Source organism: Poecilia reticulata, linkage group LG5 (assembly GCF_000633615.1).
Source record: "Poecilia reticulata strain Guanapo linkage group LG5, Guppy_female_1.0+MT, whole genome shotgun sequence".
Classification (NCBI taxonomy): Eukaryota; Metazoa; Chordata; class Actinopteri; order Cyprinodontiformes; family Poeciliidae; genus Poecilia; species Poecilia reticulata.
The window spans coordinates 32,719,177-32,732,398 of NC_024335.1; the positions used below are offsets into that span (position 1 = coordinate 32,719,177).

At 39.3% G+C, this 13,222-nt stretch overlaps 1 protein-coding gene across 1 annotated transcript in view; it reads left to right on the top strand.

Moving 5' to 3' along the window:
* Positions 1-13,222, top strand: part of foxp1b (forkhead box P1b) — a 361,422-nt gene that overhangs the window by 75,174 nt on the left and 273,026 nt on the right. Inside the window, exon 3 of the mRNA XM_017304814.1 lies at positions 320-363. The gene's annotated coding sequence lies outside the window, so the exon portion shown is untranslated. The remainder of the gene's footprint in view (positions 1-319; positions 364-13,222) is intronic.

Here is a 13,222-nt window from a genome sequence, read left to right on the forward strand (position 1 = left end):
TATATATATATCCAAATATTTAAAAGGCAGCTAGGGAGTGAATCTTGATTTCAGAGTGACCTGTTTAGTTTTTCTCCTCAGCTTTAACTTAACTCAAGTATGCTATAGGAAAAAAAAAAGACACCAGAGGTGATACGGTAGGCATTTCTGATTGTGGAAAAAAGTATGTGTGTTTTTTTTTTTTTTACACTTTTGTGAAACTAATTTCCACCTTTTTTTCTCTTTTTCTATCCCTTCCCCCACACCTTCCATCCCTGCCCCATATCCTGCCCTTTGCTCACTTTTGATCTCCTCTCCACTTCTCCATATTCTCGACCAGCGAGGAGACTCCAGGAGTGACATCCCGTGGAGCCTGACAACAAAGTAAGTACCCAAAGTGGAGATGCTGCTCACATCTTTTGAAAAAGAAGTCTACTTTATATTGAAAACCATCATGGTTTTTAATCGCCACAAGACCGTAGCAAGCTGCTGTAGTAACAGACAGCAGCTGTTTGCTGACATCAGCTATGACTGCTGGAGTCCTGCAGACAGTGACGCAGGCCGGTCAGCTGGGAGTTAAAGGTTAACCATGAACCTGACAGGCGCAAAAAATTGCAGTGTTGCTCGCTCATGTCTACATCGCTCTATTAGCTAAAAAATGGAAATAAAATCAGATTTTTGAAAACAATGCTTTTTACTTGAATTTATGTTAGATTTTTTTATTTCTGTTTTGTTATATATCAAAACCTTTTGAGTTACTTAGCGTTCAAAGATCATTGTAGTATTAGTCAATAAAAAATGCTGTAATTTATTCTGCTTTGGGCTCTAGATCACCTTAGATCAGTTTTTTGAATCTTTTTTGGATGCCAAACACAGATTTCAAACTTATTTTTAGGACTTCTGTTGTTCTAACAAATAAATTATTGAACAGTGTTCTTGCCTCTTTTGTAAATCTGAAGTAAACCTCACCATGTTTGTTTCATGGTTTGTGAAAAATGTAGCTTATAAAACCCAACAAGGTAGATGTCTTTTACAGACCCTGATAGATTGTTTGCTTAAACTTTTATGGATTTTGTTTTGGATATCAAACAAAAGGAGTTGAATACATATGCGCTCCAAATTTCAGATTTTTTAAAATTTGTAAAAGAAAATGTGGAAGTTATGGTCACCTCTGTGAAATACGGTGGTGGCAGCAGCATGATGCAAGGGTGCTTTTCTTCAGCAGAGAACATAAAAAAGCTCTGCTGAAGAATCTAATGGAAAGATGGAAAATCTTCACTTCACGATTATGCACCACTTTGTGTTGGTCTATGTTGGTCTCAATGAAACATATTCAGGGTTAAAAATAACATTCAAAAAGTTCAGCATTTAAAATTCTTTTTGCAAGGCTCAGTATGAGAGTTCACAGACAAAAAGCTTTCGATTAGCATCCAACTGATTTATTTTCACCCGCATTATTTACAACGGTTAAACGTTGTATGTGAAAAATAAAGCCGGAATACTTTCTCACATTCTCCCTTCACAATCAATGGAAAACTCATTCTTCTTTCATATAACCGTCTTCATGTTAGCTGTTTTGCACAGCGCCAACAGTCACCGTACACCGACACAAACCTGTATTTTTTAAAATAAAGCCCAGCTGCTGAATGATCAAATAGTCTCTAATTAAAGCCCGAGTGTACACTCTTGTAAAATTCTCTTTGGAATGCTAACAACCTGTGATATTTCCAACGATTGAACATTACAGCGCAGGTTTCAGAGAAGGGCGGGGGAACAGATACAGAGAAAGAGAGGAAGGAGGGGCAGCGTTCATGTGGCAAGCTTACATGCTGTTCACATCTATGTCAGATTGAGGCTAATGAAGGACAGACTGATCCTTGGATTAGAGCCCTAAGCAAATGATCCCTCTTTGAATAAATTAGAAGCACCGAGCCCTCCCCTCCACCTCATGCTGCGCCATAAAAGTGTTGACTCGTGGTTGGACGAGCCCCCAATTGTCACAGTGTTTAATACTATGTCCGAGCCTTTCTTCTTTCTGTTCTTCTACGTCATGTATGTTTTGAGAAGCTGTGATCATTTCCAGGTCGATACATCTTCAGGAACAAAGTTTGATAGCAAGTGGAAAGTATTGAGTGTTGAGTCATTTGACAATGTAAATGCACCCTCTGAAAAAAAAATTTCCCCCACCCTCTGAAGAAGGATGGCATTTACATATAGCACTTTTTTTCCTTTTTGATCAAAACAGTATGGTAATCAAAAAATATTTAAATATCATTTGTGAATTCTAGTTGGAAATAAGCAAAACAAAAAACTCCCTCTGAACTTTTTCCAAGAAATTTACAGTTAAAGCTGCTCAGCGCATAGAAATGAATCCTGAACTCGTAATTACATGGCACTTTTGATTATTTATTGCCCAGACAAGGACACAGAGATGTAACCTCCTAACTTACCGCTCCATTCCCACTAATAAATTCCTTTCTGCTTCTTTAGTTGTGGCCCTACTTTCACCGGCTGAAATACTGTCATTTGATTTTTGCTGATATAGTGTGTGTACTTCATAGGTGGATGGACTGGATGTTTCCAATTAGCCTTGGTCGTTGCCAGTGTTTTTAAGCTGACTGAAGAAATCTTGCTTAGTCTATAGCCTTAATTTTTGTAGGTTTTAAGAATTTTTTTTGTATTTTTCATTGTACTTAAGTACATAAAGAGCACACTGTGATTAATGTTGATGCAGATTTGATTTACAGCAGTAGCAAATCAGAGAGAAGTAATTGATCTTCTGTAGGTAATGTAAAGGAAAAGAGAAACCTTTCAGTGGAACCTAGATTCATACTGTTTTCTGCTTTTCTTTTTTCTACTTTCAGCCCTTTATGTGTTTTAAGACACAGCAGATAAGACCATAATTGGAAGAAGAAAAACAGAAATTCTTGTTTTTATGAAATGTGAGGAGAGACTTGCTGTTTTCACCAGTTATGTATTTTATCTCTCAAAGACAACCTAGATAAGAAAAACTATGTTGATACTTCGCGATACTTTTGTAATTCCTTCAATTTTGGTAGAATTATCTTAACACATAGTGCCATTTTATAGCATAATCAAGTAACCATGTATAGTGTAAGTAACTGTGTATATATATATATAGGGCCATGTTTTAGGTACCAAAACATGGCCCTAAACACCACTTGGTAATAACGAACATATATATATATATATATGTTCGTTATTACCAAGTGCTGTGTGTATTAATAACATTTACCGTATTATTCGTCCTATAAGCTGCTACTTTTTCCCCACGCTTTGAACTGTGCGGCTTATAACCCAAAATGCAATAAAATGGTCATTTACAGTTGTTAACTCCACATGGCAGCAATATTTGACATGGGAAATTATATTTTTGTTCAGTATGTTTTTCAATATATAAATTTTAACAAATATATCAAGACAACATCCAACTCTTTATATTGTAACATCACAGCTGTTTGAAAAATGTCTTCAAAAATAAAACTCTTCAGAGCAACTAACGGTGTTTTGTCTTATTGCACAAATTAAAATCCAGCTCTTCATATTTGTCATTACCTGGCGTAGATGATGCGGTCGCCTCTCTTGGATTGTAAATGTCACTGGTGCCGTCACTAAATGTATTAAACATTTGTTTGTCCATGTTGCTGTCTTCAGATGAAGAGTTGCTGACAGATGCAGACGTTCTAATTGAGGCTAAGGCAGGAGTTGTAGGTCTGAGGCTGTAGAAAATTGTGCACTCTTTATTTAGCCTTAAGAAAAATATTGTGCTTAAGCAGGTGCTTTCTCAAACTAGATGTGTTTCGTCCGCTGACCTAGTAATTCGCATCGCAAATATTGCAAAGAGCATAATTTGCATCGCATTTTGAAAAGTGGAGCCATACCTTCAAGCTTTTTCTATCGGCCATGGCTACTTTGTTTACTGAACGAGCAGATGCTGATATCATTACGCTCTTGCATGTGCTATGCTGTGTTCAGGACAAGCATGAAAAATCCCCCATTCTTCCTCCATACTGTCACCATGATGCATTTAGGTACCAAAACATGGTACCGTTTGATTTTATGTGAATAGGTACTCTGTAGTACTGACAGAATTCGGCCGGTTGTGAATTCTGAACTCATCCTGATAATATATATCTGCTGGGTGCCATTCTTGCTTTCTGGTCTAAGCTTTTTCTGAAGTAAAATTTTGTCCACAGAGACATCAGTTTTCATTTTATTTGTTGTTTCTGTTGATTTGTTTACATATTTTGGATATTTAAAATATCTTCCAATTCCAGAGTTAAATGTTCATTAGAATTTAAAGTTTATTGATCTTTGAGGATGTTATTGCATTATTTTGCTATTACCATTATATTTCTTCAAAATAGTCTCAAAACAACAATATTATCATTATTGCAATTACTTATGTTGACAATTTATTGTGCAGCAGAATTTGTTATTGTGACATGCCTAGTCGCATGCTCTACCCTCTGTGCCACTGCTGCAACCCGGTCAGGTTTGTTTAAAGATTGGTGATCCTACTGTCTTTGTAATAAAAAAAAATCTGAATTGGCATGTCAGGCCTTAACCCTTCCATGCATCGCGGTCACTACAGTGGACAACTATATAAAAACCATTTTCTTGTGTTTCTTGTGGATTTTTATGTTATAAATGCATACAGACCACTAAAGTGGACACTAGTGCATCAGGCAATACACTGCTAACTACTGTCCATCCATTGCAAGTGCAAGAATTCTTTTGTTAAATCCAATTTGGTGGACAGATGGAAGCATATCAGACTAACTCGGGAATATCCAGTCCTCCCTCCTACTGTGGAAAACTCTTGCAGGTAAAAAAAAAATATTGTGACATCAAGAAACCCCTAAAGACTAATACTATTGATGTATTTTCTAAATAACAATTTTAAATTTGGAGAAAATTACTGCTGATCACCTGTTCACTAAAGTGAACGTCATGTATCAGTGACAATATTTTGACAGGTATTGATATCAATACTCTGACTATAGATCTACAATATGCAACATTTCAAGCAAATATTTTGACTGTAAATAAACTGACATATTTTAGTTCTTAACTTGATGTCTATTGTTACCATTAAGAAGTAAAGTGTTTATACGTTACTGGCCAATGGTAACAGTATCTACAGTGGAGATGAGGATGATGAAGAACCTTTGATCACTGAGATAGATCAAGATGTTGAGGGACATGAAATAACTGGTGATACAAAACCTACAGATTACAAACGTGTATGCATTCCAAAAAAGAAAATAAATTCTGCCCGTAACAGATCAGAAATTTCCATTTCCAGTAATAAATATGGAATCATGTCATACTTCAGATAACCAAGGTCAAGAATGCTCATTAGAGCCAGATTTTCACCTTGTCATCATACCAAGTGTTTCTTCACTTTCTGGAGAAGGTGAATCTTTTATATTTCAAGGCCTCTGAAGTTTGTGTGCTAATAAATGAACTAGACAAGCTCTAGAGCACCAGTGCCATTCCATCACCGTTAAAATGCAGACTGGTGTCTATGGCAGTGGTGTCCAAAGTTGGTCCTTAAGTTCCAGCATCCTGCATGTTCTAGTTGTCTGCCTGGTGGCAGTAACTTCCTCCTCAGCTTTTCTCCTGAGGTCTTCTAATGAGCCACCATTTGATCCAGGTGTGTTGAACCAATGAGAGAACTGACACATAGAGAATACCGACCCTCCAGGAAGGACTGACTGGACACCATTGGTCTAAGACAGTGTTTTCCAACACTGGAATGTTAGGTCCTGCCCTGCATGTTTTAGCATTTAGCAAGCATTTCCTTGCTTCAGTCCACCTGATTTCAATCGATGACTGATTAACAGGCGTTTGCTGAACTCCAATCAGTAGAATTAGGCACATTAAACCAGGGCTGGGAAACACTGGTCTAAGACACCCTATGAGATCAGGCTGAGGTCTGGAGAACACTGGCCCTACCTTGCTGCAACCAAAAATATCAACATGCAATGATCCAGCCTACAGACAAAACTAAATCCATCTGCATCCAATATGTTGTTTGCAACCTTGGTGCTTTGCGCGTTTTCATACAATATGGCCTTGATTTTTATAAGTCTGAAACTGAAGAGACAGTACTGCTATGTTACAGAAAACAACAGAATGGCTGAAGTGTCATATTCAATGTTAGTTTTATAAAATTAAAAATGTCCATAATAAAATCCTACTGCTTGAGAAGGACCCAGAATGAGACTAAAATGAGACCAAGCAGTTGAATGAGAGGCACTGAATTTAAGGGATCAGGTAGTAGTGAACATTAGATTAGGATGAGAGTTGAATACAATGTTATATATTTATACATTCTGCTAAATAATCCCAAAATATATTCACTTTATAATATACAGCATTTCATTAGTTGAAAAGACGTAAGCGCATGTTGTCCACCTAAGTGGACACTTCGACAAATCCTAAAAGACCACCTTATTTTAATGCCCTGAGAAAATCAAAAATACTTTGGAAAACAATCCTGACTTATTGGATCATAAATCATGCGTGAAAGAACAGAAATGGGTATCAGCCCGAAAAGGCCTGATCGATGCATCTCATCATACAATATTTCAGTACAGAGCTTTGGTCAGGAGAAGTGATGGCTCGTGGCATATGGACTACACAGATGTATACTGTACCCGCTCCACACCTCTTGACCTTCCTACCATGCCGCAGCCGGCACATAATCCTGAGCCCCCTGTTTGTAAACATGAAAGCAGCGATCAGACGCCCGTTCTCCCCATTCGCTCGCCTCACAGGCTGGCACAACACAACATGACAAGCAACAGATGTGTCACACTGGCTGAAATCAAATCAGCCGTCCAGGATGGACTCCTGCACACCATCAGACATGTTGAGGCGAAGAGTGGAGTTGGGGGTGTAGAGGCAGCGAGCACTGCTGGCAGATGAGACGAGGCAGAGCCTCTGCTGCTCCCAGCTTCCTGTCTGGGGAAAAAAGGGACATGTCTGTTTGTGGGGCCGCTTTTGACACTCCAGTCACTCTGTCATCTGGGTCGGCTCGCCACAGCTCTGATCATACGTACACATTGCATTCAAAGAGCGTCATTTCAGCCGCGTGACAGGTAGGCTCTCAATGAGACAACAGCCAGAGGGGAATGTCCTTTTCAATACAAGTGCAAGCTCAAATGCACAGTGCACCGAGACAAAATAACATCATTTGACATCATTCTGAATGCTCTCATGTTGTCTTTTTTAGTCTGTGTGGAAAGTATACTGTAATACCAGAAAAGGAAAGTTCAGGGCAGGGAGAAGCTAAAATGCAACGACCGTTCTCATTTGACATCTACGCCTCATAAACCGACCATTAAGAGAGTTCCTTTACACATTAAAAATGTTCTCTAGGGCTCCAACTGACAATCATTTTAGTAATCAATTATTCTATAGATTATTCTGATGATTAATTTTACTTAAAAAATGGGCATATTCTGCAGATATTTTGTTCAACCACTTGGAACTTTTTTATATATAATATTAGAATTATTTTGAAAGATGTGATTAAACAATTTTTTTTATCAAATTGGAAAAAAATACCATACAGCATTCATTTAGTGAAAACTGGATCATTTGAAGCAAAGGCTGGATCTTTGCTACAAATCCAGCCTACAGACTGGATCCTGTAGGCTGGAAATATATTTCTAGCATCTAACTTTTTCAAAACACATGAAAAGTTCAACCTTTTTTGCTTGACTTAACATTAACACAACTGATTATTTTCTGATTACTAATTGGACAGGAAAGGGTGCTTAATAGATGTATTTATTTTTTACAGAATTTGAACTGGGTGAAGTTAAAACCACCACTGGAGGAACATTTGGTGGGACATGTTTACAGATTTTTTTTTCAGCATAATGGCTAAAAGTATATATTTTCATGCAGTTTTGGCTTAATTACTTCCTTGAGCATGTTTGTTTTTTTCAGCAAAAGGCCTTTTTTGAGTCTGTCTGAATATCTGTATTTGTCTTGATGTTGATAATGTGCCCAATTTTAAAGGGTGGATCAATTCTGTGCTTTGTGTTCTGAGGACATGATTTATTATCTATTTTGCACTGTTTAGAATTTCCAGTTGCACTTTCTGAACCATATGAAAAGTATATTCCAGCTTGTTTTTTTTTTTTACATGTTTGACCAAGGTAGTCAACCTGCTTGTTTTTTTGTAAGTTTCTTTATTATTTATTTTACATTGGTTGCTATACTCCTAATTGCACTGACTAAGCAAATTCAAATTGTGTTGGTTTTCTATGTTTGACCATACTTGTGAAATTTTTTGTGTATTTGTTGCTGTACTGGTGTAGAGTTCTCAAATACATTTGTAAGTCAGTACATTTATGTCTTTCTTTAAAAAAAATAAATGTTTATGTTAATTCAGCACTATTTCTGTGTCGGCTGATACTAAATCTGTATCGCCATCGGAAGTATGTGTCAATTCCAAAATTAGTGGACAGTTATTCCAATAATTGATTCATCACAATTTATCCAAATAATTGTTTCAACCCTAATCTGCTTTTGTTAACCGCCACATCATAAACAAATAGTGTGGCTGCAGGGGGAGAGAAACAAGAATCCACCATCAGGACAAGTGAATGAATGAAGGCAGAGCAGCAGCTGCTTGACTACTGCAGGACATCACTGTACATCTGTTTATCTCTCTGCCAGCCACACGAGTGTTTATACCCACAGGTATAATTGAGCTATTTTCCTGAGGGCAGCCTCACTAAGTTATGTTCCAACTTTCCATTAAAGCGTGTGGAGGTGGGGAGGGACGTTTGACTGATAGTAATCACGCCCAGCAACACTGCTATGTAAATACAGCTTATCAGCTTTACCAATTTGGTTAAGTGACACCAGCGTGGGTGATTCACACATCCAACTCGGGCAGCTGTGACACAAGGCCATACACGCCTTTGTCATTTATTAAACCACCGGGAACTCGTGTTCTTAACAACCAAGTACTCAGGAAGACACATAATTGCGAAAAACATTGTTGAAACAATATCAAGCTGGGAAAATGCAAATAGAAAGTTTTCAACCTGCCGGGCGGGTAAGCTTAACTGTATGCATTCAGCAGCACTGTATGGAAATTGAAATGAGAATATCTAGATCTAAAGCGCAGCGTTTAAATATTCAAATGTTAACACCAAACAATATAGTGCATTATGGCTTTTAGTATTTGCATACAACTCTGTTTGCTGCTGCTTAGCTGGGGATGATACAAGGAAGGAAGAAAGAGAGAGAGAGACTGTGCAGGTTGTGGAGCACACAAACAAAGCTTTTGTCTTTTTTTGTGTGCTAACTGTCCTGTTCAGTTTACACACTTATAGATATTAGAACACCAGAGCAATTAAAGAGGAAACGCACTTTCTGTCGCACATCTGTTGGTGGTGTTTCTTTTTTTTTTAATTAACGGTACAGAGGGGTTTGAGTGTTGTCACTGTCTTTTCTATTTAAAAATTACTTTTAAAAACAAGCAACCATTCGTTAATAGAAACGTGCGAAGAATTTAGTCATCATCAGAACAGACTAGGTTCCAATTGCAGTTTTCTGGCTGATTGCTGATTACCAATCTTTAAAAAAACCTGACTTGCCAATTCCGATTTTGGCCGATGCCAACTTTTTTGTCTGAAATGTTGCTAAATAGCAAGAAAGTTGTTGAGTTTACATCAGTGGGGTGACTATTGATAACCACAAACATGCAGACATGACCTGGTGGGCCAGTCTATCAGTCAAACCTCTCTCATGGGAGAGCAGAAGAGGACAGTGGTAGATTTTAAGACCTTTGCTGAGGTAAACAAGATCGGGAGATAAGATTGGCTTAACATGTCAGCTGCTCACCGATCTGCAAAAAATTAAGGAAATCGGTACCGACAAAAAGGCTGGCCGATAAGTTGAAGCACCTCTAGAAAAGACCACATTATAAAATGACGCAGATTAGTCAGTTATCTGGAGCGGCAGTGACACATTTAAAAATCTTTGCTTCAAGGAACTATATTGAGTGTATTTAAATGTTTGGATCCATGTGTTTCGATCTTATTAAATAATCCAATAAAATGGCTTATTTCCTTTTAAATAGGTCACAACAGTGGGATATAATGTGCAAAATGAAACCTAGGCATACTGTACATTCAAACTGGAAGACTATTCACTTCACCTGCTCAGCCAGTCACGCCATCATTCGCCTTAATCACAACCTATCGGGGCCATCTCCTCCAATCATAAAGCATCGCACCCTTAATAAGGTCTAGCATCCCGTCTTCACCCGCTTTCTTGACCGAGCTATGACCATTCCTTGTCTGCTGCCATGTCCGATTTGGATTCCGACGACTTTGTCGTGGAGGATCGTGGTCTCTTTCTTTCTCCCCACCTCACAGGAGCGCTCGTTTGGCCATCTGTCCCAATCAACCCTCTCCCTCTTCTGTACTCTGATTGGCAGGGATTTCTCCTAGACTCCATTTTAAAATCCTTCAAGGTCTTTACGTTGATTTGACCTCCCTTCCAAAAGTCTATAGATCTTTTGCTAAAGATCTTTCTATCAGAGTTCGTAGCCGCTTTTAGCATTTATAGGGACGTCATCTGCTCTGTGTTTCCGGATTTATCTCTAATTGCAGACCTTCATCTTAAGTACAAGTACTCCCCCCTATCTGCATTAAATGGTTCGTTCCTGCTTGGAGCATTTCACCGTGACGCTGTTCAGCTGCAGTCAGTGGAAGACACGAACGATTGTGGCAGTTACTATGCTGCTAAGAAAAGTTATAAAATTAGGTTTTCAAAAAAAAGAGAGGGAGAGAAAAAAGAGAGGGAGAGAAAGAAAAAGGCAAGAGTGTTAATTTATAACCCAGAGATGTGAATAAACTGTGTGAGATTAACCAAAGAAAGTAAGGCTATGCAAGCCTTTAAAATTGTGATGCTTTTTATGGGTCAAATAGACTCAAAAAATTGTAACAGCAGCTGTTTGGGGGGGACAAACAAATTTTTTGTCAGGGGGCCCAAGATTCCTGGCGGCGCCCCGGAGTACAGCTGTTTTTTATCATTACCACAGGGCTGTCGCTTCCACAGCAGCTTTGGTCCTATCTCAATCCAGTATTTGCTTAGATTGATCTGTTCTTGATACCGAAATTCTTGTTATGCACACCCTAGTTGTTTCCTGTTCATCTCTCAGCTTTCAAAGTTTGCTCTTCCCCTCCATGCCACTGCTTCCTACCCTTCCTGTCCGACATTGATTTCTGGCCCCTTCTATCCATAAACTCATGGATCACCATGTATGAGAGTGCAAGTCTTTAATAACACTGCTATTTGTAATAATTTTAATGAAAGCACCTGTTCATTTCCATTTTGTAATTGTCTCCATATCTTGGGATGTGCAAGAAAGCGCATCCCAAGTCAATCTGTCCACGCTGTCCGTCCAAGGGCCATCCTGGACCTAGCACCTGATTTTCCATTTCCTGGCAAACCCCTATTATGATCCTGGAATTAACTTTTCTCCTCAGGCACCATCTGGATCATTCCTTTATCAAGTTCCTACTTACTGGGCTGTCTCAGGGTTTCCATATCAGGGTTTCCTCTCCCTGTTTCACCCTTGTCTGCCCCAATCTCCAGTCTTTGCTCTGTGAGCCAGAGGTTGTGACCCGGTTACTTCAGCTGGAAGTTCCCCAGCGTTATATGATTGGTCCTTGTAAGTCTTTTCCCTTCTTCCTCTTCCATGTTAGCCCATCAGGCATCGCTACTCACAAGTATAGCTACTCATCGCTACTCACTCTGGAAAGAAATGCCTCATCCTCGATTTATCAGCCCCTCAGTCTGGCCTGTAGCCAAGCATTAACTCTCTCATTCCCACACCCTCATTCTTTTTGGATTATGCTTCCATCAATCAAGCCATTTCCTTCATCATTTTTGAGGGTCGAGGTGCTTGGCTCAAAAAGGCCGATTTTACTGATACCTTTAAGGTCATGCCTGTGCACCCTTCTCAGTGGCACCTGCTGGGAGTAAAATGGGATAACCATTTTTACTTGACAGTCAGGCTCACCTTCGGGTGAAGGAGTAGCCCTTGCCTCTTCAACAAACTCTCCGAAGTACCCTGTTGGATTTTGCTCAACGTCTCAACCTCGCCTCAGTCCTGCACCTGCTTGTCAACTTCCTTGTCATTGCCTTTTACTTCCCCCGGCCCTTCTTTAGGTATTCTCCAGAAATTGTTTCACTGTTCCCTGGTCCGAGGAGAAAACCATCGGCCCAGTCAAACGGCCCTAGTTTCTCGGCATCACTCTAGACTCCAAGTCCATAGTAACCCGGGGGACAAACTGTCCCTCATTCGCAAAATCTTTCATTCTCATATCTCTTCTTTTGTTCTTTCCAAATGTCAACTCCTGTCCCTTTTAGGCCACCTCAACATTGCCATGCGCAACATTTCCCAGGGCCACTTTTTCATCTCCCACTTACTTGACCTTGCCAACTCTTTCCCTTTCCTGCTCGACCCAGTTACCCTGGACAAAGGGTGCTGTTCCGATCTTGCCTTCTGGTCTAAGCTCCTCAATGACTTTAATGGTATCTCTTTTTTTATGATGACATTGTTCGCTCAGCTGATTCCATTCAGTTTTACACAGATGCTGCCCCATCCTCAGCTTTTGGTTGTTGTTTTTTTTAGGGATGATGGTTTGCCAAAGTTGTCCTCCTTTCTTTCCTTTCTTTCTGTTGAGTCATCCGCTTTTTACAAATTCATCTCCATCACTGTAGCTTGCTGCCTGTGGGATCAGCTCTGAAAACGTAAGTGCTTTGCCGCGCTATGCGACATCGCAGTCATTGAAGCCATTAACTAAGGCCAATCTTCATCCAAGTCAATTATGCCTTTTCTTCATTGCGTTACTTTATCAGTCACTCACAATTTTATCATTACAGCTCATTATGTCCCCTGTTACTCTACCACCATTGCCGATTATTTGTTTTGTTCTAAATTCCAGGTGTTTTGCTGCCTGTGTCCATCAGCAGACATTCATCTTATTCCCATTCCTCTATTCAAGGGTTGGGTCATCAACATCAATAATCTTCATACACAGTACCTCATTTTCTCTGATTGTGGTTTCCAGTGCCACATCTTCCTCTTGGGTCAGAGTGCCAAAGACTTGTCAATTAAGACCTTCTAATACCCACTCTGTCTCTTTCTGTGAGTCTCTCCAGGTTGAAATAGAGC